The sequence below is a fragment of the Schistocerca serialis genome, chromosome 5 (assembly GCF_023864345.2).
Source record: "Schistocerca serialis cubense isolate TAMUIC-IGC-003099 chromosome 5, iqSchSeri2.2, whole genome shotgun sequence".
NCBI lineage: Eukaryota > Metazoa > Arthropoda > Insecta > Orthoptera > Acrididae > Schistocerca > Schistocerca serialis.
The window spans coordinates 670,692,619-670,720,368 of record NC_064642.1 but is presented as its reverse complement, the minus strand read 5'-3'; positions in this window follow the sequence as shown (position 1 = coordinate 670,720,368).

Here is a 27,750-nt window from a genome sequence, read left to right as displayed (position 1 = left end):
TGAGTACAATACGAGCACCAACGTGTCGTCTTGAGAACCCCATGAGGTTAGTTTTGAGTCCGTCGGTTGACAAATGTCAGCCCCACATTAAGAATTCTGCTCAGTTCGTGGAACGTCTATGGAAACTCAGACTAGCCATCTCAGATCTCATGCTCAGTTTCGACGTTGTCTCACTTTTCACCAGAGTTCCACTCAAGGAGTCAGTAGCGTATATTGAAAAGAAATTTGGGCCCTCATTCACCAAGCTTTTGAATTTTGTGCTCACGTCCACACTTCTTCTTTGACGGACGATGCTATGAACAGACTGCTGACGTGCCTTTGGGTAGTCCTCTGGCGCCTGTTCTGGCCAACACGTACATGAAAATCTTTTAGGACAAGGCACTGGACTCAGCAACATTAAAACCGACAGTCTTTCATAGAAGTCTTGATGGCACGTTCACCATGATATGAGTTTCAGGTTTTCTTGAAAAAGCTTGAACTCCGTCTTCTACCAAAATCATTTCACCATCGAGGTGTAGCAGAGTGATCAGCTTCCGTTCCTGAATTTTCTGCTACGAAGAAAACCCGACGGAAAACTGTGACTAAATGCCCATCGGGAGTTAACCCATGTGGACCGGTACCTTCACGCCTCTAGCTGCTATCACTTGCCACAAAGGAAAGGCATGCTAAACAGGCTGGTCCATAGTAATATAATGACCTCCGAAGAAGAAAGCCTAAAACTGGAGCTAGACAATCTCAGGGAAGTGTTCCAGAAAAACCGTAATAGATCCTGCCAAATTCGACACGCCTTCAAGAAAAATTCACATCACAGCCAACCTACGATGAAGACCATTTGAAAGAGATAACTTTCATTCCGTATGAAGGAAGGGTATGTGGAAAACTGGTAGAATTTTACGGCGAGAAAAATATCAGATTTGTGTACCGCCCGCCTGATAATAGGGGATCCTTTTTACGGACACAAAAAGACGACATGAGGCTTCGGAAATTTGGAGTGTGTTAAAAACTGTACGAGTGCAGGAATAAGTATGTCGGACATACCATTCGCTCAATTGAAGAAAGGTGCAAGGAACAGAAACAGTATACCGGCCTCCACCAGCTCACAAAATCAGCTATTGCTGGAAGTTGGTCGAAAACCAACAACAACATGAAATACGGATATCCAAAAATTCTGCACAAAAGATCTCTCTTTTGGAATGTATATACCCAGGAGGCTGTCTCAATCCAGTTGAGAATCCCATCAACCAGGACACTGAATTTCAACTTAGTCAATTGTGGGCTCCATCACTGAAAATTCTCCAAAACCCGCGGAAACGGAGCAACGGGCACAGAAAAAGGGGCGCGCAGACTGAGAACCGCCACTCGGTTCCAGAGCGCGAGCTACCACCACCACCGCGGCTGAAAAGAAGAAAGAATGAGGTGGAGCCCCTCCACACCCACACTGGCGCGATGCTCAACACAGAAGATCTACTGCCATATCTGCATAAAGGTTAGTTTTCACTATGGTAAGGTCTTGTAGGATGTAGGGTAATGCGATGTTTGTCTACGTGTGGTTAAGGTAGCGCTTTGAATGGCAGAGGGAAAAATGGGGCAAGACAAGAGCCAATGGAAAGAAACCACTGCGGTAGTTGGGTCGAGTTGTAAGAGCAGTAGCGGTTTTCTTGCTGCCTGCGGCAGGTCATGCAAGGGTAGGGTTTGTTAGTAGTGGGTATCATGCAGGTCGATTCCTTTGACGTTTGGCGCTGGTGTTTCTCAGCGGCTGCTGCTGGGTGCCGGTGTTGGTTTCTCGCTCAGTGTCAGCATACCTGAAACAGGTTCGTTATCGTTTTGTGTCCGGTAGGTCATATATCGGATTCCCAATACAGTGCAGTTGGCGGTTTGTTTGTGCGTTAGTGTGAGAGCTTGTCGGTTTCCCTGTTGCAGCCTGTTCCTCGGCTTTAATAGCAGCTAGCATATCCAGTCGGTTTCCTTGCTGCAGCCTGTTCGTCGGCTTTAATAGCAGCTAGCATATCTAGTCAATGTTGCTGATATTTAGGGGCTTGCCGATGTTGTCGCTTGTGGATGTATGTTGCTTGCTAGTGGAGTCTTTGGCCAATTATTCTTCCACGTATGGTTGTCATCATAGTTTTCCACAGTAAGGAGGAAAGGATTGTTCCAGTGTCTCGAGTTCTGTATAGACTTGCGGCGTGTTTACTGAATACTTCCTTGAGCTTTTCAAGGCGGTATTCACTATAAAGATCCACGGTGCAAACGATGCATGCTGCGTTGTTAATGATGCGTAGCACTTTGCTCTGAATGATCTGCAGACGGCGCAGGCGTGTAGGAGCTGCATACTCCAAGACGGGAGCTGTGTACGTCATCAGAGGTCTGATCAGTGTCATGTATATGGACCTTGACACCCTCCTTTTCAGTTTACTTTCCCTGTTGAGGATTGGGTAGAGTTCATTTGACCCTCGCGTGGCCTCTGTTGGCAACGTATTCACTGAGGTCCCCATATGTAAGTTTCCGGTCCAGCCAGACGCGGATATACCTGACTTTCTCTCGGAAACGTGTTGGACGTGCCTGTAGTGTTAACTGCCTACAGTATTGATGTTTGGTCAGTAGCTTTGGTCTGCGTGCGAATAGAAATGTTTCGCACTTGTTGAAGCTTACTTTAATACGCCATCGTTCCAACCAAGGCTCGGCAGTTCTGAGTGCCACCTGTATTCATGAATTTATGTTCGACGGTTTCCAGTCTTGTGCAATGATGGCTGTGTCATCCGTGTAGATGGCTAACATCATGATTTGTGTTACTGGAAAGTCATTAATCTACAGGTTAAAAATATGGGCCCCAGGATGGATCCCTGGGGTACACCAGCTTGGACAACGTGTTGTGTCGATTTTTTGCCTCGCATGTCAGTTTTAAAAGATCTGGTCGTGAGATATTAGTGTATGAGACATACGGGGCCGTCGCGGAAACCAGCATCTCTTAGTTTGCTTATAACACCGTTGTGCCACAGACGGTGGAATGCTTTTTCGATGTCGAGGTACACGGCCCCTGTGGCTTTGTTCGTGTTGTAGCCGTGTGTTACATATTCGACTACGTGGAGGAGTTGTGTTGTTGAGTCGGGATTCCTAAAGCCTAATTGCTCCAGTCTTAGCATATGTCACTGGCACGGCCAGCACGCGCGCGTTCCATACACGGTGTCAATGGAGGGGAGGCGACCAGCATATATATATATATATATATATATATATATATATATATATATATATATATAGTCAGCATTAATAACCTGCTGATGATGGCACTTTAAACTGTGAAAATTCAATCCACACCAAAAGATCTAAAAAGGTTTATTACAGGTGAGTTGGGGAGGCAAGGGAAAACAGACATGAGCCCTTTCAGACCTGAATTTTTTCTGTACGAAGTAAAGTTTTTATTTATGTGGTAATGCTCTAGGACGATAACTAATTGCGAAACATTCTGTGTTGTAATAAACAGTAAAATAAGAATAACAATATTCAATTTGAAGTGGAATACAGCAAACCAAAAACATCCGTGTACTATGGTGGTCACAAGATGCTGTGCAATTCACAAGCTGCTGCGCAGGGCTACAGTGACTTGCTGATATATTCATATGGATACCCAACAGTTGGCAGCACTTGTACAGGATGAATGGTTGAAGCTTCACGAAAGTGTACCTCAGGTTTCCATTGAGAAAAATACTTCTGTAGCAGCTAACATACGGTAAAATTAAATAGGTACAACTGTACCCAAAGGGTCTGAAAGTGTTAAGCTTAAAAATTTGTAAGCGAGTGCATTGATTCTGATGTATGTGGAGTACAACGAATGAACAGAAGAATCGCAGGGCCAGTTCTACTGGAATACAAGGAAAGCTGTTGTAAGCAGCGATTTTATCGTGACATAACAAGGGACTACTCATACTGTACAGTGTAGTCGATGGTAATATTACCACAAGTGCAACCGAGTGGTAGAGATATCTAAGACACAGCGATGGACGCATCAACAAATGTTTGCTTTCTGTGAATGGCAACTGTGATGCAGAAGTTTTTAATGTGAGGCAACAAGATAAAAGCTGCTCCTACTAACGCAATGAGAAGACAGAGCAGAAACCAGCCACCCCTCAGGATATACATTAATACGGTGTAACACTGCTTCTTGCCCGTATAATGGCCCCTTTAGAGCCAAAAGAGAGGCCACGAGGCAAGCGAAACGCTTTTTTAAGTGAGAGTACAACATTTTCTCCGATAAGCTTATTTAAGGCTGTAAGCCAAACAAATTGCGGATTTCTTTCAAGCATTTTGTTTACTGCCTCGCAGTTTCCAGGTTATTAACCCTGTTGTCAAGAAGGCAAAATCTTGAAGCTTTTTTGGTGTATCTTGGTAGATTCACTCCATAAACTGAAGAATAGAGGAAGGGTCCCATCTACTGCAGGACGGTCTTGAGCAAAGACTGTTGTGTTTTTACGGCCATTTAGTTTATTATTGTTTTCATGCTGTCATAAACATAAGGAATGTGGTTGTATTTCCTACCAGCTGTTTAAGTGAGGCCGAAATGTGGCGTTGTCAGTGATCAGGAGCTGAACAGCAGCTGTTGATATAGGATCTGCCACTCCTGTTAACATTTTTAAGTACTGGGACAATTCACACTCACAACGAAATGAAGCAACACTTCTTCGAGCTCTGACAGTTTGGACGAGACGTCTTGGACTAGATTTTGCAGCAATGCATACAAAACATTCAGCAATAACTGCTTAAAAGATGTTGATTTGAAACTGGCTCTTCTGAGGTGATGATTTTGACACTGGATTCGAGTTATATGCAGGTCATTCAATTCGGTGTTACCTTTTACGTATAGTAGTCATATTTTCTACACCCGATAGCTCTGATTTACACTAAATCATTGACACCGAGTGGGACGTAGGCGGCAAACAACGTAATGCCATATTAGATTGAATTAACTAAAACATTATAGCCAAATACACAAATTTCTTCTTCGTTGCAATAGTGACTGCTTGACCATTCCCATATGAGCTACTGTGCAATATTACGTGGAATGCTCCAATTAGTTTAGAAAATCTTTCGTTCCATCTTAACACGTTTCATGTGACAAAAAACTCACACAAGAACGACAGATTGTAAGCAGCTCAGTAAAACAACGGTTGACAAACTCACACGATGGTGACGATGGCTACCAGTAATGGTAACGTACGTTATCTACACTTTACATCTACATCTACATTTATATTCCGAAAGCGTAGGAGGGCACCTTACGTGAAACTGTCATTACCTCCCTTTCCTGTTCCGGTCGCGTATGGTTCGCAGGAACAACGACTGCCGGAAAGCCTCGGTGCGTGCTCGAATCTCTCTCATTTTACATTCGTGATCTCCTCGGGAGGTATAAGTAGTGGGGAAGGAATATATTCGATACCTCATCCAGAAACGCACCCTCTCAAAACCTGGACAGCAAGCTAGACCGCGATGCAGAACGCCTCTCTTGCAGTCTGCCACTTGAGTTTGCTAAACATCTCCGTAACGCTATCACGCTTTCCAAATAACCTTGTGACGAAACGAGCCGCTATTCTTTGGATCTTCTCTATCTCCTCTGTAAAATGATTCAAATGGCTCTGAGCACTATGGGACTTACTTCTAAGGTCATCAGTCCCCTAGAATTTAGAACAACTTAAACCTAACTAACCTAAGGACATTACACACATCCATGCCCGAGGCAGGATTCGAACCTGCGACCGTAGCGGTCGCGCGGCTCCAGACTGTAGCGCCTAGAACCGCTCGGCCATCCCGGCCTGCCTCCTCTGGCAACCCGACCTGTTACGGATCCCACACTGATGAGCAATACTCAGGTATAGGTCGAACGAGTGTTTTGTAAACCACCTCCTTTGTTGATGGACTACATTTTCTAAGGACTCTGCCAATGAATCTCAACCTGGCACCAGCCTTACCAACAATTAATATTATATGATCATTCCACTTCAAATAGTTCCGTACGCATACTCCCAAATATTTTACAGAAGTAACTGCTACCACGTTTGTTTTGCTATCATAAAATAACACAATAAAGGATCCTTCTTTCTATGTATTCTCAATACATCATATTTGTCTATGTTAAGGGTCAGTTGCCACTCCCTGCACCAAGTGCCTAACCGCTGCAGACCTTCCTGCATTTCGCTGCAATTTTCTAATGCTGCAACTTCTCTGTATACTACAGCGTCATCCGCGAAATGTCGCATGGAACTTCCGACACTATCTACTAGGTCATTTATATAAATTGTAAAAAGCAATGGACCGAGCGAGGTGGCGCAGTGGTTAGACACTGGACTCGCATTCGGGAGGACGACGGTTCAATCCCGCGTCCGGCCATCCTGATTTAGGTTTTCCGTGATTTCCCTAAATCACTCCAGGCAAATGTCGGGGTGGTTCCTCTGAAAGGGCACGGCCGCCTTCCTTCCCCATCCTTCCCTAATCCGATGAGACCGATGACCACGCTGTCTGGTCTCCTTCCCCAAAACAACCAACCAACCTAAAAAGCAATGGTCCCATAACACTCCCCTGTGGCACGCCAGAGGATACTTTAATGTCTGTAGACGTCTCTCCATTATGAACAAAATGCTGTGTTCTGTTTGCTAAAAAATTTTCAATCCAGCCACACAGCTGGTCTGATATTACTTAGGCACTTACTTTGTTTATCAGGCGACACTGCGGAAGTGTATCGAACACCTTCCGGAAGTCAAGGAAAATGACATTTACCAGGGAGCCTGTATCTAATATTTTCTAGGTCTCATGAACAAATTAAGCGAGTTGGGTATCACACGATCGCTGTTTCCGGAATCCATGTCGATTCCTAAAGAGTAGATTCAGGGTTTCCAGAAATGACACGATACGCGGGCAAAAAACATGTTCTAAAATTCTACAACAGATCGATGACAGAGATATATAGGCCTATAGTTTTGCGCATCTGCTCGATGACCCTTCTTGAAAACTGGGACTATCTGTGCTCTTTTCCAATCATTTGGACCTTCCGTTCCTCTAGAGACTTGCGGTACACGGCTGTTAGCAGGGGGGCAAGTTCTTTCGCGTACCCTGTGTAGAATCGAATTGGTATCCCGTCAGGTCCAGTGGGCTTTCCTCTGTTGAATGATTCCAGTTGCTTTTCTATTCCTTGGACACTTACTTCGATGTCAGCTATTTTTTCGTTCGTACGAGGATTTAGAGAAGGAACTGCAGTGCGGTCTTTCCTTTGTGAAACAGCTTTGTAAAAAAGGTGTTTAGTATTTCAGCTTTACGAGTGTCATCCTCTGTTTCAATGCCATTATCATCCCAGATTGTCTGTAAATGCTGATTCGATCCACTTACTGATTTAACGTAAGACCAGAACTTCCTATGATTTTCATTCAAGTCGGTACACAGAATTTTACTTTCGAAATCACTGAACGCTTCACGCATAGCCCTCCTTACTCTAACTGTGACATCGTTTAGCTTCTGTTTGTCTCAGAGGTTTTGGCTGCGTTTAAATTTGTAGTGAAGCTCTCTTTGCTTTCGCAGTAGTTTCCTAACTTTGTTGTTGAACCACGGTGTGTTTTTCCCGTCCCTCACAGTTTTACTCGGCACGTACCTGTCTGAAACGCATTTTACGATTGCCTTGAACTTTTTCCATATACACTCAACATTGACAGTGTCGGAACAGAAATTTTCATTTTGATCTGTTAGGTAGTCTGAAATCTGCTGCGATACTCTGAGCCTCATGGTCCAGGTCCACCATCGTCATACGTTTCTATAGTTAAGTAGTGACTAGTGTACTGGGGAACGGGCTTGCTTTGAAATCACCCACATGACACTAGTATAACTGGGACCAGAAGAAATACACAGAGGTGGGCTGCACTGTTCACATTTTGTATCATCATTTATTGATAAATACGGATTTGCATACAATAGATATTCTTCGTCCTAATAAGCACATTTCACAAGAATTGCATGATCATTGTTCCAGTTCATAGGGACGCATAAGGCTAGTGTTCAGCCACTTGCTAAATATTCTATTTAAGCGTACATTTTGTCTTACACAGGAATTTTACACGAAATTACCAAAGACCGGACCTGCTCCCAGTTTACGGTCCCATTGCTGTTTGTTGTTACTAATACATGTTTTAGAAAGCAAATAATGTGTGTAACAGTTTATACACTTAGTCTAAACAGATTTCACGTGTACTGTATTTGAATAAGATTTCGTTTAGTAATGTATGTACGCACAGAAGCTATTTTATTGAAGACTAGCGACCGCCTCTGTCTTCTCACGTGTAACATTAATTGACTATAGCCAGACGTATTGTTTATAATAAATAATAACATACACAAAACTTCCTCGTGAAGCACTTTATCTACTATCGAAAACCATTTTAAAATTCCTGCAGTAGTGCCTGAGATCACACTTCACGTACAGGTAGAAAAAGGCAGTAGGGTCCTTCAGTTCGTAATGTGAACAGATATCCAGAAACCTACCAAGTGAACCACACCAGCGGCGAAAATCGTATCGGAATCCAAACAGTTGTTCATGAGATTAGCCTTCAGAAACAAACAGAACACGCGGACACAGCTTCAATTGAAAATCTGTAGACTCTGGTGAAGCTTTACTCTCTGAGACAGCGGATAGTGGCAGCTGTTTCCTACTTTTCCCGCTGGACACTGCCTCCTCTCCAGCTGAAACGTTCTATCTCCAGTCACACCCACAACGTGTCACTCTTATCGTCAAAATGAAACAAATTGTAATACATACATTATACATTCATCATTAACATCAACAGTACGTTGTATACTCAAATCTTCCTCTCGAATGTATCTGTTATACATTTACATTTATACTCCGCAAGCCACCCAACGGTGTGTGGCGGAGGGCACTTTACGTGCCACTGTCATTACCTCCCTTTCCTGTTCCAGTCGCGTATGGTTCGCGGGAAGAACGACTGTCTGAAAGCTTCCGTGCGCGCTCTAATCTCTCTAATTTTACATTCGTGATCTCCTCGGGCTGGAATTCGGTTTGGGATGCGGGTTGCTCAAATGTGGAGCTCAACAATTATTTTATTTTACGTCAATACAATACAAATAATAGTTTCTCTTCACGGAACAACCTAACAGTTCATATTCATCATTGATGATAAGATCAGCTACAATTATGATTTTTTTAATATCCTTTTAGAAGGAACAGACTTTCACTGAGACTATATATTTCTGCAGCCCGTAAGAATCCACAGTCGCAGCCAATACGATAAAGTATCTTCCATTGAATCAAAGGTACAATGTCCAACCTTTGGACTAATATACATAATTGGGCAGGAACATTAACAATATACAATGCCTGGCTCTCAGCCTTATCAAATCATCATACCTGAAACAACTTCCAAACAAATCATAAGATGGCATAACGATATTAGACTTCATCAGGACGATAACACACAACATCAAATTGGTATCCCACTACCACTGCCCCGATATTGCTACCACATGTTACACACTACACTCTACCAAAATGTTTACACATATACATAAAAATTACAGCCGGCCGGTGTGGCCGAGCGGTTCTAGGCGCTTCAGCCTGGAACCGCGCAACCGCTATGGTCGCAGGTTCGAATCCTGCCTCGGTCAAGGATGTGTGTGATGTCCTTAGTTTGGTTAGGTTTAAGTAGTTCTAAGTTTAGTTGATTGATGAAAGGAGGAAGTACAAACATGTTCCGGGAAAATCAGGAGTACCGAAATACAAGTCGCTGAGGAATGAAATAAATAGGAAGTGCAGGGAAGCTAAGACGAAATGGCTGCAGGAAAAATGTGAAGACATCGAAAAAGATATGACTGTCGGAAGGACAGACTCAGCATACAGGAAAGTCAAAACAACCTTTGGTGACTTTAAAAGCAACGGTGGTAACATTAAGAGTGCAACGGGAATTCCACTGTTAAATGCAGAGGAGAGGGCAGATAGGTGGAAAGAATACATTGAAAGCCTCTATGAGGGTGAAGATTTGTCTGATGTGATAGAAGAAGAAACAGGAGTCGATTTAGAAGAGATAGGGGATCCAATATTAGAATCGGAATTTAAAAGAGCTTTGGAGGACTTACGGTCAAATAAGGCAGAAGGGATAGATAACATTGCATCAGAAATTCTAAAATCATTGGGGAAAGTGGCAACAAAACGACTATTCACGTTGGTGTGTAGAATATATGAGTCTGGCGATATACCATCTGACTTTCGGAAAAGCATCATCCACACAATTCCGAAGACGGCAAGAGCTGACAAGTGCGAGAATTATCGCACAATCAGCTTAACAGCTCATGCATCGAAGCTGCTTGCAACAATAATACACAGAAGAATGGAAAAGAAAATTGAGAATGCGCTAGGTGACGATCAGTTTGGCTTTAGGAAAAGTAAAGGGACGAGAGAGGCAATTCTGACGTTACGGCTAATAATGGAAGCAAGGCTAAAGAAAAATCAAGACACTTTCATAGGATTTGTCGACCTGGAAAAAGCGTTCGACAATATAAAATGGTGCAAGCTGTTCGAGATTCTGAAAAAAGTAGGGGTAAGCTATAGGGAGAGACGGGTCACATACAATATGTACTACAACCAAGAGGGATTAATAAGAGTGGACGATCAAGAACGAAGTGCTCGTATTAGGAAGGGTGTAAGACAAGGCTGTAGCCTTTCGCCCCTACTCTTCAATCTGTACATCGAGGAAGCAATGATGGAAATAAAAGAAAGGTTCAGGAGTGGAATTAAAATACAAGGTGAAAGGATATCAATGATACGATTTGCTGATGACATTGCTATCCTGAGTGAAAGTGAAGAAGAATTAAATGATCTGCTGAACGGAATGAACAGTCTAATGAGTACACGGTGTGGTTTGAGAGTAAATAGGAGAAAGACCAAGGTAATGAGAAGTAGTTGAAATGAGAACAGCGAGAAACTTAACATCAGGATTGCTGGACACGAAGTCAATGAAGTTAAGGAACTCTGCTACCTAAGCAGTAAAATAACCAATGACGGACGGAGCAAGGAGGACATCAAAAGCAGACTCGCTATGGCAAAAAAGGCATTTCTGGCCAAGATAAGTCTACTAATAACAAATACCGGCCTTCATTTGAGGAAGAGCATTGTACAGCATTGTATGGTAGTGAAACATGGACTGTGGGAAAACCGGAACAGAAGAGAATCGAAGCATTTGAGATGTGGTGCTATAGACGAATGTTGAAAATTTGGTGGACTGATAAGGTAAGGAATGAGGAGGTTCTACGCAGAATCGGAGACGAAAGGAATATGTGGAAAACACTGATAAAGAGAGGGGACAGGATGATAGGACATCTGCTAAGACATGAGGGAATGACTTCCATGGTACTAGAGGGAGCTGTAGAGGGCAGAAACTGTAGAGGAAGACAGAGATTGGAATACGTCAAGCAAATAATTGAGGACGTAGGTTGCAAGTGCTACTCTGAGATGAAGAGGTTAGCAAAGGAAAGGAATTTGTGGCGGGCTGCATCAAACCATCAAACCAGTCAGTAGACTGATGACCAAAAAAAAAAAACGAGTTCTAGGGGACTGATGACATCAGATGTTAAGTCCCATAGTGCTCAGAGCCATTTGAACCCTTTTTTGTGGTAGTGCCACGCAAAATAACAAGGGGCGCAAGCCCCCTCCATGAAAAAAACAACCACACCATAACACCACCGTCTTCGAATTTTGCTTTTGGCACTATATACGCTCGCAGACGACGTTCACCGGGCATTCGCCATACCTACACAATACTATCGGATCACCACACCGTGTACAGAGATTGGCCACTCCCCACAATGTTTTTTCACTGTTCAATCATTGGCTTATGAGCAGCCGCTCGACAATGAAATCCAAGTTTTCTCACCTCCCCCCTAAATGTCATAGTACTTGCAGTGGATCCTGATGCAGTTTGGAATTCCTACGTGATGGTCTGGATAGATGTCTGCCTATTACATATTACGACCGTCCTCAACTGTCGGCGGTCTCTGTCAGTCAACAGACCAGGTCGGTCTGTACGCATTTGTGCTTTGCGTGTGGCTTCACGTTTCCATTTCACAATATCATTGGAAACAGTGGACCTAGGGATGTTTAGGAGTGTGGAAATCTCGTCTACAGACGTACGACACAAGTGACACCCAATCACCTGACCACGTTAGAAGTCCGTGAGTTCCGCGGAGCGCTCCATTCTGCTCTCTCACGATGTCTAATGACTACTGAGGTCACTAATATGGAGTACCTGGCAGTAGGTAACAGCCCATTCCACGTAATATGAAAAACATATTTTCTGGGGGTGTCTTGATACTTTTGATCACATAGTGTATTGATATCACATTTAGATCCACATTTTGGAGAGGCGAAACGCTCCCCAATGAAAATTTCGTAGGTCACTTGAACATTTTTAACATATTTTTTTATCTTAGACAGGTTTTATATTACAGACGAATGTGTTCGATCTGCACATGCAAAGGGGTAAGTTCAGCTGAAACAGGAAGCGATCACGAAAATAGCTCAAAAACAGGTTGTGAGCTTGGAAGCATCTTAAAAACATTTAGAAAGTGGTCCCTGTAATTCCTTCAACCAGTGAATTCTTGAAATCTTATTTCGTTTAACACCCAGGAGCTTAGGGAATTGGACAGGGTCGTCCCTTCCAAAATGCGATTTTCTTTTCAAATGCACAAACTTCCCTCACCAGGTCACATATACTTACGTTGTTTCTCACCTTGTAACGCTCATGCTTTACTTTTGCCTCCATAAATTCAACAGAACTTGCTCTTATACCGAAAAATTGTTCCAGTTATGCACTTAACCAACGAACTTTGCATTAATATGTAACCTGTCCAAAATGGCGCACGGGGTAGCCGCGCGTTCTGAGGCGCATTGCCACGGTTCACGCGGCTTCTCCCGTCAGAAGCTCGAGTCCTCCCTCGGTCATGTGTGGGTGTGTTGCCCTTAGCGTAAGTTAGATTAAGTAGTGTGTAAGCCTAGGGATCGATGACCTCTGTAGTTTGGTCCAATAGGAACTTACCACAAACTTCCAACATTTCCTCTCCACACTCTTCGTCCACTTATTTCAAAAAGTATTGAAACTGAAGGTGTAATAATGCACGTAACTTCAGAAAATTTAATATCCATACCGCCAATTTCTTAGCGTTCACCATGTCAGTTAGTTTTGCTCCTTGATTTACAAACCGATTAATCCTGTACGAATCGTCTTTAGATCGTTCTAAGTTTTTCTTCTTACATGATAAACTGAGTCTTTAAATTTTGTGTGTAATGCCATTAAATAGTAGATTTCCATTGCCGGTCGCTTATGCGATTGGATGCTAGATAATGAGAATTCTCAGCATTCTCTTTGAAAAGGTATTGTGATTTCCAGTTATCTATAAAGGCTAGCGGCCGTTTCTTTTGATCAACGTCCACTGTCCTCTGAACTTCCTTTCACCACAACCAAACAGCTGGGGATAAACTGCACTGCCTGCCATAGTTCTGACCAACTGAAGAAAGTCATACCAAGCGAAAAATGCCTCACCATATACCTGAAGAAAAGATGTCACATTGCACAATTGAATCAACTGTACGTATTGCATTGCGCGGTTGAAGGAATTGTCTTGCTGTACAGAATAGTTCTGAGAAGCACCGATCACAGCCGTGTTGTACCAAGGAGAGACATGGCAGCCTGAGCCTGGGATCACATGTGTGCAGCACATAATGCCCTTGTGAAGATTTACACGCTACAGCTGACCCACTTTTACATACAACCTAAATTTCTCCAGAGAGCACATAAAGATTAATGCCCCAAGTTCATAGACGGAATACTTGCTTTATAAAGGCGTTAGTCCTCTAGAAGCATATGTCACAGGCCTTCTTCCTTCTGGGTTCACCTGACGAAATTCTACTACCAACCCATTCAGGCATCAGACTGCACTCTTAGTTGCATATCAAAGAGCGGTTTCACCAACACAGGGGCAGTAATCATAGCCGTTAATGCAGCTTGTTGTGATTCGCTCCAGTGAAATTTATTGCTCTTTTTGTGAAGTTCATTTAGTGGTCTCATCAACTAAAGAAGAATCAGTACAAATTTACTAAGGAAATTAATGAGTCTCACAAATCTTACTATCTACTTAGCATTACTGATGCGGGGATTCTCTAAGAAACGACATGTAAGGGAACCGGAACCTAATCTTTTCAGGCTTAACCATCAGTCCTACCTTACTATGCACCTGCTAACCATCTAAAGAAGACCTATAAATCAGGCAGTGCAATTTAACAGAGGACTACGTTCTTATTAGATATCTGCAGTCAACTATTCCTCTTGACCTGCCAGATGGTTTAAGCAAGGGAAATATGGGAGCCAAATAAAGCGATCAGGAAGGACGAATAATACCTTATGAAACATGTATTAGACTGGATCTTCACGTACATTCATGCACACGGGCAACAGACAACATTGCGCCTCCTCGCTGACATAGAATCCATCTTTATTTAGTAGTTAATTAACTTGGTCAGCCCTAACCTATCAGGTAGCACATCACTAAATTTAGTACATAGCTGCTGTACTTGCTCCGTCTGACTCGGACATGATGTAACTGAACCACCTCATCTCCACCCTTCCCTTGCTATGCTGCTACTGTAACTAGAGTTTCATATTTAGTACTTGCACAGGTGTGAGACGAAGAGAAACTCTCCTGTCTGCACGAATGTCAAAATGAAACCGAGGGTGGTTGCTACATTCGGAAGCCATGGAGCTTGATGTGCGTGTTAGTCAACGGGCGAGTAGAGACCCTGAACACCACGTGGAAGCAAGAGCATGTAGTGTTGTGAAAGCCAGGTCCACGTCAGTGGATGCCAGCATAAGGACTGACTGATCCAGCATAACGTGGCCAGCAAGTAACCTTGACCAGCGGGTCTGCCCATACGATGCTCCACGTGCTCCGTCTGCGGTAGCTTCCTGTGCTACTCCAACGCAAGACCACTCCACATCACTTGTGTGTCTACGTACGTCCGCTGGCAGTTATAAGTAACAAAAGGTGAATCACTGTCATTCTCTCGTGGTTTCTACAGAAGCCAGCGATGGATCTGGTTGGTCTTATGTTTTAATCCTACATGATTAGTGTCCCTGACTGACTATACATACTTTTGAATCGATAGAATCAGCGGCGTGGTACGAATTTCTTTCGTAGGAAAGTTATATATGCTTAGGATTCCTATAATTAATAGCTCTCTGGCATCTGATTTTCCAAATATTAGTTTTTGTGGCAGTTCCAGTTTAAGATGATTCATACAATTATTATTTTAGGGCTGTTACTGTTTTCAGTGTATGATCGAAAAATTAAGAAACCTTTCCGCCAATTTCTGTGCAAAGGTTACATTTAATTGCGTTATCGATCAACTTCCTGTCCCTGCACCAAACATCGCTGCCGTGCATGTCTTGTCGCAGTTTACTAGAGTTTGTCGGTGTGCAATATCTCTGCGTACAGCAGCGTCAACAGCGTATACCTTCATGAAGTTTACGATCTTCGCAACGAGACCATTTCTATTGATAGTCAACAGTTATGCTTACACAACACCCTCATGAGATATTCTGTAAATTATTTTAAAAAATGACGAATGTGCCCCGTTAAGAACGACGTATTTGGTTCTGTCTGCTAGAAAGTTATAAAGCTGATCCGATTAAGGTTGACTATATCCTTCAGTTTCAAGCAGGTTAGGCATATTAACTATAGCACTGAATCTCAGATAGACCAATACACCGATGTTCCAAAGAAACTGCTACAAGCATGCGTATTCAAATACAGAGATATATAGAAACAGGCAGCATACTTCGCTGAGGTCGGAAATGCCTATATAAGGCAAGTGTCTGGCGCAGTTGTTACATCGGTTACTACTGCTACAGCCGGCAGCTGTGGACGAGCGGTTCTAGGCACTTCAGTCCGGAACCGCATTGCTGCTGCGGTCGCAGTTTCGAATCCTGCCTCGGGCATGAATTTGTGTGATGTCTTTAGGTTTAAGTAGTTCTACGTCTAAGGGGACTGATGACCTTAGTACCATAGTGCTTAGAGCCATCTGAACCACCTGAGCTACAGGGATATTACAAATGATTGAAGCGGTTTTATAAATTCACTGTAGCTCCATTCATTGACATATGGTCACGACACACTACAGATACGTAGAAAAACTCATAAAGTTTTGTTCGGCTGAAGCCGCACTTCAGATTTCTGCCGCCAGAGCGCTCGAGAGCGCAGTGAGACAAAATGGCGACAGAAGCTGAGAAAGCGTATGTCGTGCTTGAAATGCACTCACATCAGTCAGTCATAACAGTGCAACGACACTTCAGGACGAAGTTCAACAAAGATCCACCAACTGCTAACTCCATTCGGCGATGGTATGCGCAGTTTAAAGCTTCTGGATGCCTCTGTAAGGGGAAATCAACGGGTTGGCCTGCAGTGAACGAAGAAACGGTGGAACGCGTGCGGGCAAGTTTCACGCGTAGCCCGCGGAAGTCAACGAATAAAGCAAGCAGGAAGCTAAACGCACCACAGGATGGTGCTCCACCACACTTCCATCATGACGTTCGGCATTTTCTAAACAGGAGATTGGAAAACCGATGGATTGGTCGTGGTGGAGATCATGATCAGCAATTCATGTCATGGCCTCCACGCTCTCCCGACTTAACCCCTTGCAATTTCTTTCTGTGGGGTTATGTGAAAGATTCAGTGTTTAAACCTCATCTACCAAGAAACGTGCCAGAACTGCGAGCTCGCATCAACGATGCTTTCGAACTCATTGATGGGGACATGCTGCGCCGAGTGTGGGAGGAACTTGATTATCGGCTTGATGTCTGCCGAATCACTAAAGGGGCACATATGGAACATTTGTGAATGCCTAAAAAAACTTTTTGAGTTTTTGTATGTGTGTGCAAACCATTGTGAAAATATCTCAAATAATAAAGTTATTGTAGAGCTGTGAAATCGCTTCAATCATTTGTAATAACCCTGTACTGCTACAATGCCAGGTTATCAAGATTTAAGTGAGTTTGAACATGGTGTTACAATTCGTGCACGAGCGATGGCACAGCATCTCTGAAGCAGCGATGAAGTGAGGATTTTCCCGCACGACCATTTCACGAATGTACGGCGAATATGAGGAATCGGGTAAAACATCAGATCTCCGGCATCGCAGAGGCCGTAAAAAGGCCCTGAAAGAACTGGACCAACGACGATTGCAAGGAATCGTACAGCGTGACAAAAGTGCAACCCTTCCGCAAACTGCTGCAGATTTCATTGCTGGGCTATCACCAAGTGTCAGCGAGCTGCCCATTTAACGAAACATCATTGATACCGGCTTTCGGAGCCGGAGGCCCACTCGTGTACCCTTGATGACTGGACGACACAAAGCTTTACGCCTCGCCTGGGCCCGTCAATGCCGACATTGGACTGTTGATGACTGGAAACGTGTTGCCTGGTCGGACGGGTCTCGTTTCAAATTGTACCGAGCGGCTGCACGTGTACGGGTATGGAGATAACCTCATGAATCCACGGACCCTGCATGTCAGCAGAGGACTGTTGAAGCAGGTGGATGGTCTGTAAGGCGTGGAGCGTGTGAGGTTGGACTGATATTGGATTCCCGATACGTCTAGATGCAGCCTCTCACAGGTGACACTTACGTAAGTATTCTGTCTCATTACCTGCAGCCATTCACCTGCATTGTGCATTCCGACGGACTTGTGCAATTCCAGCAATGCGAGACCGCCACGTCCAGAATTGCTGCAGAGTGGTTCCAAGAACACTCTGCTGAGTTTAAAACATTCCGCTGGCCACCAAGCTCCCCAGCTTTGAAATATATTGAGTACATCTAGGATGCGTTGTAACATGCTGTCCAGAAGAGAGAACTCAACCCCTTCGTACTCTTACAGATATGTGGACAGCTATGCAGGATTCATGATTCCCCCCAGCAGTACTTCAAACGTTAATCGGCTCCATGCCACGTCGTGTTGCAGGACTTCTGCGTGCTCGCAAGGACCCCACACGATATTAGGCAAATGTAACAGTTTTTTGCTCTCTTCAGTGTAATGTAGAGTAAGATAACCATTAAAAAGGATTTCTACCTAGTGTTTGTTTTATGTGATAAAGAAACAGAGCTTCAAAACATTTATGATAAGCGGCAGCTCAGGGTCCCAAGAATACGACACTACTAACTGGAGGAACCTAGTATAGTTTTTTACATTATGGCACAGTGCCAGGCTCAGAAACGTTTTATGTTAAACAACAAGGATGTTAAAAATGTTAGTCTTCGTCCTCGTGGTCGGGGCCCACTGCTGCCAATCGATCTATGTACCATACTTTGACAACGGTGTCGTTAGATGCGGTATGGAATGGCGTGGGGACAGTGCAGATACAGGCCTATAAATGCGATTGGTGTAGGTAAATTCGCGCGCAACTAGAGCTGGTTCAGAAAAGAGGGTGTCACTGTCGTCTCTACGTTAATGGCATGCACATACGAAATTCTGAGAACAAGACTTCAGGATCTCTTTTCCAGACGGAAGAAGCCTTGGGTCTTCTTGCCAGGAGGATGTAATCTCAAGATTTGAGGACTTCGCATTGCGTTCGACAAGCCCTGGAGTTGATTCGTCGTAGTTCACCAAGATTTGTTACTCTACAGTAATCACTCATTATACATCCAGAAAGCCTTGCTTTCAGCAAAGCATTTTCAGTAGATTTTCCATTGTGAAGCAATTTTCCAGAATTATATGAACTTAATTTACTTCGTGAATATTTATGAATACCCCTGAAGCAAAATACATAAGTTATTTGTGTGACTCTGGTAGGACTGCGAGATGACGCAGTGGTTAAGTTACTCATCTCGTAATCATTTGGATGGCGGTTCAAATCCTTAGCAGGTCATGAAGACTAATTTTTCCCGTGGTTTTTCGGAACCGATAAAGGTGAACACCAGGAATGTTTGTTTGAAAGGGACGTAGAGGTTTAGCTCTACATCCTTCCCAAATACCGTCCTGCAGTTTATCTCTAATGACCTTGTAGCCGATGGATATTAAATGGAAAACCTGCTTTTTCTTTTTCTAACAGGGGTAGGAAAAATTATCCGTAACGTACGTGTTGTTATATGCATCCACGGCTGAGTAGATAGCACAGCTGACTGCCATGTCGAGGGCCCGGGTGCGAGTCCCAGTACTGCCAGTGATTTTTCCTTGATGTAGGGTGTGTCGGGGAGGGGGACTAGAACGGGGAGCATTCAGACACGTGGTGCTGACTGAGACGCTCCTAGACCGAATAGTAAGAACGCCTGATCACGAAAACTGACGACGGCCGGGAGAGCGGTGCGCTGCCCACACGCCCATCCACACCGCATCTAACGACAGCATTATCGCAGGGTGGTAAGAGGGTCGACTGTTAGCAGTGGGCCAGCCAGGGTCCGCAGACGAAGATTAATATTTTTAACATCCTTGTTAATTGACGTAAGAGTTTTCTCAGCATGTCAGTGCGTCATAATGAAAAAAGCTACAACAGTTTTCTCCAATACATAGTGTCGTCATATTTCTTCGGGATGTGAGAGGCAGCTTATAAAAAAACGTGTTAAAGCTAAAAAAATACAATGAAATTACCCTTGATTATACATTGAAGAGCCAAAGAAACAGTACACCTGCCTAACATCGTGAAGCCCCGGAGAGGGAGCGGAAGGGCCGCAACACGATGAGTCATGGACTCTAATGCCTGAAGTGTTGCTGTAGGGAATCCTGCAGGGCTGTCCATAAGTCCGTAAGAGTACGAGGACGCGGAGATCTCTTCTGAGTAGCACGTAGCAAGACATGACTCCTTGGTATGCCTTCTCGGTAAATTTCGCGATGTCTTTGTTTTGGAACAATCCTTACAGGCCCTTCCCTTTTCACTTCTCCATCTGTCACTCTCCGACTGCTTTCTCTTATCCCCCACCCCCCCACTTCACCCCCTCATGACTGACTGCCACCGCCGTCACCGACACCGCCATAAAGATGAGGCCAGGACAATGGCCTTTCGTTTTCATTCAACTCTTACTGCCCCTCCTCCTTTCCTTTAATCTGTCATTTACTTGTAAGCCACCGGCTAGTCAAAGGGCCGTTCATTTTCCTCACTCTCTCACTGTCGCTTCTACTATCCTTTCATCCGTCATTTTTAAATACTACGCTGGCCAGTCAATTGGGCCGTTCGTTTTCTTGTTACTTCTACTATCTCTCTAACTATTCTTTCATATTAAAAAAAAAAAAAACCAGCACAAAGTCAAGTCCAACTCAGCACCACCATGCAATTTCCCCCACACCACATCAAGCCAGAAGGAGAAGCACCCCAGAGGCGCTAGCACTTCAACACCAGTCGAGGTTTCGAACCTCAGTTATGTGCGAGGGAGCGAGTGTTTTGGAACAGTAATACCGATATTGAGAACTACATTATGCAATGCACAGCTGTAAGAGTATATTGTATTAGAGAAGGTCGATCATCAAGTGCAAAAACCATCTTAGCCATGCATTTGTGTAATTGGCATGACACTTTTCAGACGTACATTGTTCCATCATTGATATTGGATTTCAATGCATACCATTCTGTCCATTTAATCCCATAAACATATTTGTGTGATATATTCGTTCTCGGAACAACTCAGGTCAAAAATTCAAGGAATATGATTGAATAATGTGCATCTGATAACTGTTACACCTATTACACAAACGCGTAGCTAAGATGGTTTTTAGACCCGATGGTGTCTGATCATAGACCGATATCGATCGTTAGCTACGTATTGCATAACGCACTCCTTAACATTCATTAAAGCTGTACAAAACCACCTCCATAATATATTTCTTGTGATAGAGATTTTTCAGGTAAAAACACAACGGTATACGTAAGGGACATTAGGGTTCTTCAAAGAGGTCTGTTTAGTTCTCTTGTTATTAACGGAATCTGGATTTACTAGCAATGATACAAAACACGAAGGCCGGCCGGAGTGACCGAGCGGTTCTAGGCGCTTCAGTCTGGAACCGCGCGACCGCTACGGTCGCAGGTTCGAATCCTGCCTCGGACATGGATGTTTCTGATGTCCTTAGGTTAGTTAGGTTTAAGTAGTTCTAAGTTCTATGGGACTGATGACCTAAGATGTTAAGTCCCATAGTGCTCAGAGCCATTTGAAACATTTGAAGAGACCACGAAACTGCAGTAACATGTGGCACGTGAAGCATAAATTAAATGATGCTAGAGGACCATACGCTGCACATTTCCAGCAGTTACCTCTATGACTAGTAATAAACTTCCGAGAAAAGTATTCCATTTTTTAATGAAAAAGGGATGTCGTAAAACCAGATTGGGCATTATAAATGTCTGAAGAAATCCACAATGGAGCTTGTCAGATGAAAGACACAGAATATCGCTACACTGAAAGCTGGTGGTCGGAAAACTTCCAGTAAAGGGACATTTCGTTTTCTGATGTTCACGTCACAGATGGACGCCGCTCCAGCTGCCGTACCTAAAGCACACAGCAGCCAAATTACTGCGCAAGTCACTGGAGCGTTTCGGAGAGTATCCGAGAGAACAGTAATTTCTCCCGCAATTTATCAAGCACAGCTGTCACCTGTCATAACAAAACTGTTTTGAAAAACAAGCTCTTCAGCAGTGTCAAGTGCTCAGCAGAGGACCAAATAAATTGCGTTCCAATCTGCAGCAGACGAAGTGGAAAATGAACTGGAAGCGTATGGGATTAATATAATTCAGATTTGGCAGTTCGTGGAGTGCTGGTATTGGTGATGTCAGTGTGTGTGCGTGCGTGTGTGTGTGTGTGTGTGTGTGTGTGTGTGTGTGTGTGTGTGCGTGTGTGTGTGCGTGTGGGCGTGTGGTGTGCGCTCTTTCGTGCTATGATGCGTGGGTTGGTTTGTGTGTCGGTCACTAGGGTGAACGCTAAATTTACCGGCGCCGGGTTGCATGGCACATGTATTATACCAGAAATTAGCTTGGCCGAAAAATAACTCTTTTCAGACTGTGATGGAGTAGCCTGAAGAACGAATTTGTCCCATTTATGAACACTGAATGTCTTTACAGAATGATACTCGTTGGTAGATGACATAGCAGATCAAGAGAGCGAACATGGTGTTCCTGAAACACGTGAGAAATTGTAAGCTATTTCCTAACGTGGCTCAAAAGCTTCATATCTGTTGTCATTTTCGTCTGCTAATTAGGCATGTGGAAAGATATATCATTGTTTGAAAGGAAGCATAGGTTAGACTCGTCGCATGTGAGCCCTGGTATTTTGAGTATACGTAAAACAATATACGCAGTGCCTATGAGAAAAAAGCTTACCTACGCGATCTGACTCAAAATTGCATATAAAATAGTCATACAGCACGTACTTTCACAAAATCACGGCAGTGGAAAGAACTGGGAGTCCGCATATCAAAATATTTTACGTAGTACTGGAATGTGTTACTTCGTAAACAGCATTGACTACTTTGAGAATTTGTTAGCCTTCTACTTGTATCGTCCATCTCCGTAATGAGGCAGTGTCGAAGCTCTGTGAACATATACATTAAATGCAGAAAAGAGATAACTAACAGAGTGATCAATTAACAAAACCTTAATTTCCAATCGAACATATAATCACAGTCCAGCGATGCAGCGCAGTCACAAGTCTCATAACATCATCCAGTTCCTCAAAATACATTGCCTTGTCTTACTAAGACCATGTAACTTCTGTTTATCACCATTATGCCTGAACCACAGTTCAGTGAACCTAGATTTAATCATGTGAATGACTGTTACGTCAGCAGTTCCTTTAGGTGAGGCAAAGCAACAAAATGTATGCTAGATATCATGATACATTCATATGTATTGGACGGTGGGTCTCTCGGTAAAACACAATCGTGAAGACTGAGTTTAACCAAAAATATATTATCAGAAGCTACACAAGTAAACTTTATAACTCCGAAAGGATGCAGGAACCGACGAGCCCATGTACTGAGTTTACAAACGGATGTAATATCAGTCACGAAATATGTAATTGAAAAATGTTCGAGAAAAATAATCTTTATTCTTCAATAGAGGTAAAATCTTGAATTTATAGTATCACAAAGCGAAATACACTCTCCAGACACATTAACGTGACCACCTGTCGAAAGTCTGAATCATCACTTTTGTAGCGCGAGACGTGCAGGTGTAGAGGCGGTGAGGTTCTGTACGGGCCCGACAGGGATGAGGGGGCCATGCCGACACCGATGCCGTGGTCAGCTGAGCTAGATTTATGGGCTTAAGAACCATGGCGCGAACAGATCGATCTAAGTGGTCCCACGGATTCTAGATTGGGTATAAATCCGCAGAGTTTGATGGCCAGTGGACTGCGTAAACTCATCCATGTGCCTTTCGAACCACACACGTACAGTTCGGGATGTGTGGCGTGTTGCCTTGTCCTGCTGGTAGATGTCATCGTGCCGAGAAAAAACAAACTGTATATAGTGATGGACATGGTGCTCAAGGATAGACGCAAACTCGTATAGATTCAATGTGCCTTCCAAAATGACCAGATCATCCAGGGTATGTGACGAAAACATTCCCCAACTCATATCGCTCCCTCTTTGTTTGGCTTCAGATGTTTCGCCCGTACACGCCAACAGCCATTTGTCCAATCTGTCGGAACGTGATTCATTTGAAATGGTCGCTTGTCGCCACTATTTGCGCCATTAGTAGCGGTTCTTCTTCGTTCTGACTCATCATTGTCTTCAATTGTTTGATGCGACCCGCCACAAATTCCTCTGCTGTGTCAACATTCCGCATCACCGTAGCACCCAACATACGTCCTCAATTATTTGCTGAATGTCTTCCTCTGCAGTTTCTACCCTCTACAGCTCCCTCTAGTACCATGGAAGTTATTTACTGACGTCGTAACACATATAGCATCATCCTGTCCTTTCCTCTTGTCACTATTTCACATATATTCCTTTCTTTATATTCCTGTCCTCGCCGATTCTGCGGAGAACATCCTCACTCTTGAGGAAATAAATCTCGGGTGAACAGCCTGGTGTGGGTGTGCATAGGACACAATATTACGGCAATCCACCACGTTGCCATCATCAGGTGCGGCCGGCCAGAGTGGCCGAGCGGTTAAAGGCGCTACAGTCTGGAACCGCACGACCGCTACGGTCGCAGGTTCGAATCCTGCCTCGGGCATGGATGTGTGTGATGTCCTTAGGTTAGTTAGGTTTAAGTAGTTCTAAGTTCTAGGGGACTTATGACCACAGCAGTTGAGTCCCATAGTGCTCAGAGCCATTTGAACCATTTCATCAGGTGCGCTGATGTACAACTCAATTCATTTCGAGATTTATTTCGTCATAAAATACGCCTGAAGAAAATGAAGAATCACATCCTCACTCTTTATTATTTGCGGTACTGACATGCAAATTCTATCCTTCGCCGCCGAAGAACAAGCATCAGCGTGGGTGCAGGGGCCCATAAGCGTCAACAGTCGTTGAAGAGGCGCTGTTGGTAGTATCTTGGTTAATCTGGGCAATCATTTGCTCGATTGTTCCAGGTCTATTCGTCCGTACATATTATAGTCACAGCCGCCGGTCATTCCTGTCATCTATGACCTGTGGTGCACTACAGCAGCTAGCTGCCGGTTCTGAATTGCACCATTTTGCCACGTACGGTAAGCATTAACCGCGATGACGTGCGAACAGTTTACAAACTTAGCCGTTTTGGCAACGTTTCCATCCTATGTGCGAATACCAGTCATCACCCGCATTTGGACGTGAGATACATCGCACAGTTTCCGCATTACGACAACGACTACACTGTCTTCCGATTTTCCCTGACACGCTTTATGTAGCCTCCAATGCTGTTTGCACCAACTGCTCCCCGTGAGTGGTTATTGCACGTTCTCGTCGACTATAGTCGGTGGTCACATTAACATAAATGAACTACAGTACTGGCCATTAAAACTGCTACACTACGAAGAACACGCGCTACAGACGCGAAATTTAACCGACAGGAAGAAGATGCTGTGATTTGCATATGATTAGCTATTCAGAGCATTCAAACAAAGTTGGCGCCGGTGGCGACACCTACAACGAGCTGACATGAGGAAAGTTTCCAACTGATTTCTCATACACAAACAGCAGTTGACCGGCGTTGTTGTGATGCCTCGACAAAACGAGGAGAAATGCGTACCAAACGTTTCTGACTTTGGTAAAGGTCGAATTTTTGCCTATCGCGATTGCGGTTTATCGTATCGCTACATTGCTGCTTGCGTTGGTCGAGATCCAATGACTGTTAGCAGAATATAGAATCGGCGGGTTCAGGAGGGTAATACGGAACGCCGTGCTGGATCCCAACGCCCTCGTATCACTAGCACTCGAGATGACAGGCATCTTATCCGCATGGATGTAACGGATCATGCAGCCACCTCTCGATCCCTGCGTTTGCAAGACAATAACCATCTGCACGAACAGTTCGACGACGTTTGCAGCAGCATGGACTATCAGCTCGGAGACTATGGCTGCGGTTACCCTTGGTGCTGCATCACAGACAGGAGTGCCTGTGATGGTGTACTCAACGATGAACCTGGGTGCACGAATGGCAAAACGTCATTTTTTCGTATGAATCCAGTTTCTGTTTACAGCGTCATGATGGTCGCATTCGCGTTTGGCGACATCGCGGTGAACGCACATTGGAAGCGCATATTCGTCATCGCCATACTGGCGTATCACCCAGCGTGATGGTATGGGGTGTATTCGTCATCGCTATACTGGCGTACCACCCAGCGTGATGGTATGGGGTGTCATTGGTACACGTCCCGGTCACTTCTTGTCCGCTTTGACAGCACTTCGAACATTGAACGTTACATTTCAGATGTGTTACGACCCGTGGCTCTACCCTTCATTGGATCCCTGCGAAACCCTACATTTCAGCAGGATAATGCACGACCGCATGTTGCAGGTCCTGTACGCACCTCTCTGGATACATAAAATGTTCGACAGCTGCCCTGCCAGCACATTCTCCAGATCTCTCACCAATTGAAAACGTCTGGTCAATGGTGGCCGAGCCACTGGCCCGTAACAATATGCCAGTCACTACTCCTGATGAACTGTCGTATCGTGTTGAAGCTGCATGGGCAGCTGTACCTGTACACGCCATCCAAGCTCTGTTCGCCTCAATGCCCAGGCATATCAAGTCCGTTATTACGGGCAGAGGTGGTTGGTTCAAATGGTTCAAATGGCTCTGTGCACTATGGGACTCAACTTCTGAGGTCATTAGTCCCCTAGAACTTACAACTAGTTAAACCTAACTAACCTAAGGAGATCACACACATCCATGCCCGAGGCAGGATTCGAACCTGCGACCTTAGCGGTCTCGCGGTTCCAGACTGCAGTGCCTAGAACCGCACGGCCACTTCGGCCGGCAGAGGTGGTTGTTCTGGGTTCTAATTCCTCAGGATCTATCCACCCAAATTGCGCGAAAATGTAGTCACATGTCAGTTCTAGTATAATATATTTGTCCAATGAATACCCGTTTATCATCTACATTTCTTCTTGGTGTAGCAATTTTAATGGCCAGTAGTGTTGTAAACGATGCTATTTTTACTTACTTTCTGTCCATGGGAAATAAAAATCTCTTGTGTGCATGTGTTTCACTTCTGTGACTTTAGTTCTGGCTCAGTATGGTGACATACAGCCCGGAGAAAGGTGACCACAAGCCTCTCCACATTTACATCCAGTGACGCCTGTGGGTTGAGGATGACACGGCGACCGGTCAGTACCGTTGGGCCATCATGGGCTATTCCGGCGAATTTTAGTTTACAGAGACGAGATACTGGCAAAAGTAAAGCTGGGAGGACGGAGCGTTAGTCGTGCTTCGTTAGCTCAGACGGTAGAGCACTTGACCGCGAAAGGCAAAGGTCCCGAGTTCGAGTCTCGGTCCAGCACACAGTTTTAATCTGCCAGGAAGTTTCAATTTTAGTGTAGTTCATTGTTGATTAAGATCCATTCATTTGACCTATATCTATATTTTTCGACAATTTCTTGTTTTGACCTTACGCCAGATCTATATTTTATCCCTAAAATATGTAGGTCAGTTTCGTCCTAATTTCCAATCTTCGCTTATTCGAGCTACCGATGTTCAAATCTTCTTCATGTTCTTTAGTTTCCTGCTTTCGTCACTGCATCTCCTTCCCAGAGATCATCATCCACCACTACCGTCGCCTTGCCATACAGATCTTATTGTTAGTACACTTCGCGCGCTCGTTGAAGACTCTCCGGCGGTGGGATACGGCAGCTAGTCCAGACGATAAAAATCGAAGGTACCCGACTGGCACTGGAAATTTATGAAAGTCGAGATAAAATTCAGAACAGGAAAGGCAACACAGAAAGCTGACAGGAACGCCAATGAGAACTGAATTATAAGATGAGCTCTGGTTATTCTATAAGAATTCCCGATTTCAGTGGGCGAATAGCAGCTGCCTTAAATAAATTTTCCTGTTATTTTGCACTGTTGGCATCAGAAGGAAAATGCTAATCCTCACGCCTAACTGCCTACACGAGTAACACGATCGTTGATAGCGTCAGATAAATCTCTTAATTACAAACGACCACCTTCGTGACTTAGCGCTTAGTGAGAAACGAACCTAAACATATTATTACGGGAGTAAATAAATTAGATATCGTTTTCCTTTTGAAATGG